At 37.1% G+C, this 6,000-nt stretch overlaps 1 protein-coding gene across 1 annotated transcript in view; it reads right to left on the bottom strand.

Annotated features, from left to right (window-relative positions):
* The window catches only part of LOC144972198 (polycystin-2-like protein 1), a 60,755-nt gene that overhangs the window by 32,971 nt on the left and 21,784 nt on the right, over positions 1 to 6,000 (bottom strand). The gene's annotated exons all lie outside the window — the stretch shown is intronic.

The following is a 6,000-nucleotide window of genomic DNA, read 5'->3' as shown; positions in this document are numbered from 1 at the left end:
TAAGAAATACAAAATTCATCATTAATTAATGGTCAAATTTCAGTAATACTAAAGCAGACAAAAATAATGATAGATACACCCTTTCATATATGTAAAATAAACTACCCGATGAGGGTAAAGTTTCAGTGTCGAGTCGATGATGTCACTCATCGCCAGCCAACAAGGCATTGAGATTTTTTATTGTAGCATGCGGTAAATAATGAAAAAAAAAAATTATTATTTTTTAATTTAACGTTGCGACAATTTGTATCAGTAATATTTCTTCTATTTCCGTAAGTCCGTAATTGGTCTTACACTTCCGTAACAATTACGGACAGTCCGTAATAATAGACGGGTATGCAAATGACTTTTTTAAAAATAGGCAATGCTCAAAACTGTTTCTACTCATGAGGTAATTACAACTACAGCAAATCTGCCAACTTGAAAATCTAAAAATTCGTAATCTTTGGAAATAAAAATTGTAGTCATTATATTTAACTTAAAAAATCAACAATTTACCTTCAAAAGGATTAACTAACACTTGAAAATCCTTAAAATTGTACTGTCTAGCATCAACTTGTATTATCAACAAGATTTAATGACTTAGAGATGCTCATGATGTTCTGAAATTGGAGCCAAAAATTCGTAATTCTACGAATTGTTCGTATCAGTAGACAGGCCTTCTATAGGCCAAGGCTTTCAAAACAAGAAACTGTCACAATTAAAGTACAAGCACGCCTAAAAGCATAATATACCCTAATGGCTACGCTTTAAACCCAACTTAACAACAATTATATTTCCAGCAGCGACCAATTTAATTCATTCTTCACACCTTTATTTGATGTTTGAAAGGCAGTGTTCACTAAGAATATACCCTCACTCCCTGGTGAACAAGTCCAAACTGCCAGCCTCAAATCAAATGCATCATGCATTGTCAGAATATATCTAAACTTTTATTCTATCAAATTTAGAGTTCACCCAAACTTCGCTGAAAAACAAATTGGACTAAACATGATTTTTTTTCACATTTATGAAGATGTAAATTAAATTATATTGAACAAATTTGTCAGCAGGGAGCAGTCCCGTGTATAGTCCAAAGAAAAGAATGTAATGACAGAATCAAAGCCAACACTAACAGACAGCAAGAGTAAAACAATAGCAGAAAACTAATTGGCATGTGAAGTAATTACTTATAGCTATTATTCAAATTTTTCAACAATATTTTGGCCTACAAAAATAAAAAGAAAGGAATCTATTAAAGAAAACTGACTGCGCTAACATTGAAAGCCAAATAAAAACAATGGAATCTATTAAAGAAAGCTGACTGCACTAACATTGAAAGCCAAATAAAAACAATGGAATCTATTAAAGAAAGCTGACTGCACTAACATTGAAAGCCAAAAAAAAAAGAAGATGGCATTGGCTGGATAATGTGGCCAGAATGGAAAAAGGATCACTTCCCAAGACAGCCCTGTACTGGACAGCAGATGGGAAGAGAAAGCGAGGGAGACCCAAAGAAGCCTGGCGAAGGACCATTGAAAAAGAAATGGAAAAAGCAGGCCTGTCCTGGAATACAGCCACAGCAAAAGCAATCACAGTAAAAAATGATGTCTGGTGGATGCTCTATGTGCCTCAAGGCCCAAAGATGATTAAGTAAGTAGGTAAGATTCAAATTTGTCTAGAAACATGGTCAACCGGTTAGCAATGTAAAGCAATCAAAACAATAGACTATTAGTTTCGATTTAACTTTCTGTAGAATGAATTTCCGATGGGTTTGCATTTGAGTTTATTCTTCTATGTAAAAGTAGTCACTTTTGGCTTTGATGAAACAGTGAAATTTATCACGGTGTCTCAGTCCGATTTGACTACCATTTAAGAACATGACAGGTTTGAAAAGTGAAAAAATCATTTCATGAAGGCTGTGTGAAACTACATAGGAAAGTGTCTGAACTCCGAAAATCTAATTTTTTTTCCATTAACAACATAAGAGACCCTTGTGCTAGTGCTATGTGTAGTGCTGTGGAACATTCCAGATTATTGTTTTAAAGCCTCTTAACTCTTTAAGATTCAACCCAACAAAAACTGACAATGGCCAAATATTCATCAGCGGGGTAGTCAAGACAGGCCTAAGTCATTAAAATCCATTCGTGAAAGAAATGACAGGCCTGTCAATTTCGCATGTTGTTTTCAACTTTGATTTTTCATAAATTTGCCCACAAAAAAATAAGACAAGCTGAAATTGCAATTTGGATCCTATTTTATTTTCGAGTGAAAATCATTGACATTGCACTTTGTTTGGTAAAAATCTGGAAATAATTACAACTTTGGAGATAAAAAATGACTTCGATGACAATTATTGTAAACTTAAAAAATTGTTAAGAATAATTCATAACTCCCTTATTTGTGGGCAGATTTTGTCATTCGTGGTATCAATTTTATTGTAATAAAGAAATAGGAACTTCAGAGTTATTTTTTCTGATGCGAAATCATTACTTTGTATTATTTAGCACCAAGAAAAATGGCTGGTAAATAAAAATGTTACCCTCTTTGATCTACCGACACTGTCTATTCTTGTAGAATTGTGAGTCAAGCATCCCAAAGTCTTCGACCAATCACAGGCTCTCTAAATGGCTGGCCAAAAACAAAGGCGTTACTAGCCATCAAGGTATTACGCTATTGTTATGCAAAAAATGTAACACCTTTTTGAGTAGGCCTAATAGCTAAAATCTAAAAGTAAAAAATATAATTGCTAGGAATTTGAAAGTCACATTGCTAAAATCAGCTTGAAAAAGAAGAACATTGGTCTTTATTTAGAAAAAAAAACAACTGTTTTAATAATAATAATAATAATAATAATAATAATAATAATAATAATAATAATAATAATAATAATAATAATAGATCTTTATTGTCCATAAATATGGCAATTTGTCATTTAGTTACACTTGTCATAACGTTATATGATAACTATAACATTGAACAGACACCTCTCTCTCTCTCTCTCTCTCTTCCTCTCTTTCTTTCACGCATGCGACATACACAACATCAACATTTTCATTTCATTTTCAATTCGTTACATTCTTGGCAATTTATAAATAAGTTTGATTTTAAAAATCGCTTTCGTTTATTTCAGCTTTTTTTTTTAGCAAATTATTTATTTTTCGGCCAATATTCTTGTTTTTTAAAGCACTGTTTATATCTCAATGAGACGAGATCAGTGACATACTTTGTTTCAAATGTAATTAGAACATAATTTGGCTTTTTTACCTATCAACCATGCCTGGATAATATGTTCATCAAGGTGGTGATTGTGATGCAACTATCCGATGAGTCTTCTAAAGCTTCTGCGATGACTCAATACATAGCTGACAGCTGTTGACACATAAGCTGTCAGAATGACCAATTGTTGAAGGGTCAAGATGCTCAATAGCCATTCGTTCTTCGATCAAAGAACTTAAGAAGTCATGAGAACAAAAGTTTGAAATATTATGGTGATGGACGGACCTATGAAATAATTTCTGGGCAGAGTTAAGCCATGAGTGACCGTAGAAAACGAAAATGTGACTGCAGACATCAAAGGTGGGCTTATATTATCAGAGGATGTCTACATGATTGACATGGCCATATAGGGAACTCATTACCTCACTCACTCACTCAATCCCATGACCGGATGGTCGTCGAGGGGACTTGCGTGAAGCAGAAGCTAGTCTTCCTCTGTGCCTGCCTGTTGCTAGCCCTATGTAGCAGCTCCGGAACCGACATCTCTGTCCATTCTTTTATATTGTCCAGCCACATCTTCCTTCGGCGCCCTCTTCTGCGCTGGCCTTCGACTGTGCCCTGTAGGACTGTCCTGCTCAGGCTATCATGTCGAGTATGGTGTCCAAACCAAGACAGTTTTCTGCCCTTCATAGTCACTAGAAGAGGTTCTTGTGGACCTGCCAGAGCTTCTACTAGGGCTCTTTCATAATTAACCGAAAAATGCCTGTAAAATCCGCGTTTTTTATGCTATCAACAAAATTCTTGCACGTGTTCATACCTTGACTCGTTCTTCATTTCTCTACGTAACAGCCAAGTCTGTCGACACACTTCTGCCAACGCCCCACCATGGAATAGATACCCTCTCGGAAGAAATTTCCGTCAAGGTTTTGTAGCCATTTCCGCACATGGTCAACAAGCTCTCCATCGACATCAAAGCGCTTTCCTGCCAGCTCACGTTTCAGTGGCCCAAAGAGGTGATAATCAGATGGTGCAAGGTCTGGACTGTGTGGTGGGTGTGGCAAAATCTCCCATCCATATTTCTCTAGCCAACCTTGCGTCACTCGTGCTGTGTGGGGTGTAGCGTTGTCGTGTTGCAAAATGGCCCCGTTGGTCAACTGCCCTGGGCGCTTTCTGCGAATGGCCTCCCTAAGCTTGTCAAGAGTTTGGCAGTACCTTGCAGCATTGATTGTTTCTCCAGGTTGTAAGGTTTCGAACAGAATAACACCACGATTGTCCCAGAAAACAGTTCCCATTATTTTCTTTGCTGACCGCACGACTTTGAATTTCTTTGCAACAGGTGAGGATGGATGTTTCCATGTCATCGAATCCTGCTTTGTTTCTGGGGTGCAATGGTGCAACCAAGTCTCATCACCGGTGACTATGCTGTCAAGAAAAGTCACATCGTACCCTAGAAAGTCTCCGCCGGCGTTGGCAGTATGCCCGTGAACCCTGCGTGAGCTCTTGCTTCTTCTCAAAAGTTCCCTGCAGATGTCCAATCTTTGTTCTTTATGATTGTCTGTCATTTGCTTAGGAACCCATCTTGCGCTGACTTTTCTGTAGCCAAGTTCATCAAATACAATTCTATGGGCAGAAGTTTCCGAAATTTCAAGACTGCTTGCGATTTCATGAAGTTTCAACCTCCTGTCTTGACGAATAAGCTCATCAACTCGCTTCACATTGTCTTCTGACATCGCAGTTATCGAACGCCCTCTCTCTTCCCTGTCTGTCAAGTCGGAATGGCTGGCTTCAAACAAATTACACCAGTGATAGACTTGTGTATGGCTTATAACATGCTCACCATATACACTCTGAAATTCTTTATGAATTTCGGTAGGATTCAGACTTTTGGCGTTCAAAAAACGTATGACAGCTTTGATTTCCTCCTTTGACCAAGTTTCAAGGTGGGCCGCCATCTTTAAAATCGTCTAGAAATTCATTGTGCAAAATGATGCACTTCATAATTTCTGGGAATATTCATAAGGAAATAAGGAATATCATGTCGTTAACAGAATTTAAAAATCTCCACTGGTTGCTGAGCAATGGGCATTTTTCGGTTATTTCTGAAAGAGCCCTCATATTTCTTTCAGGACGTCTTTGTGCGATGCTCCGTATATGACACGCATAGCAGTCTTCTATAGCACTTGCTTTCAAACGCCCTTATGCGCCGTGGTGCATCCATTGTGAGTGTCCAGGCTTCGCATCTGTACAACAAGGTTGACAATACCAGTGATTTATAGAGTTTGACCTTTGCTACTTTTCCAAATCTTTGTGAATTGAGTCATCACTGATTATCATCACTCCAAACACCAGAGGGTTTTAGTGAATTCAACCGTTCCATTACTTTTGTGGGTTTGGTTTAGAAATCAGTGACACAGATAAGGTCATTTACAATCAGTGCACAGAAAAATTGTCTTACAATCATGATACAGACAAAAATGTTATTACAATCGGTGACGAGACAAAGTTTTTTACAAAACGGTGACTCAGACAAAATGTGTCATTTACAAATCAGTGATACAGACAAAAAGTGTTATTTACAAATCGGTGACGCAGACAAAAAGTGTTATTTACAAAACGGTGACTCAGACAAAATGTGTCATTTACAAATCAGTGATACAGACAAAAAGTGTTATTTACAAATCGGTGACAAAGATAAAATGTGTCATTTACAAATCAGTGACAAAGATAAAATGTGTCATTTACAACTCAGTGACACAGATAAAATGTGTCATTTACAAATCAGTGACACAGATAAAATGTGTC

This window comes from Berghia stephanieae, chromosome 5 (assembly GCF_034508935.2).
Source record: "Berghia stephanieae isolate SIO BIC M18660-M18661 chromosome 5, UCSD_Bste_1.3, whole genome shotgun sequence".
Classification (NCBI taxonomy): domain Eukaryota; kingdom Metazoa; phylum Mollusca; class Gastropoda; order Nudibranchia; family Aeolidiidae; genus Berghia; species Berghia stephanieae.
This window is presented reverse-complemented; position numbering and strand designations above follow the sequence as displayed.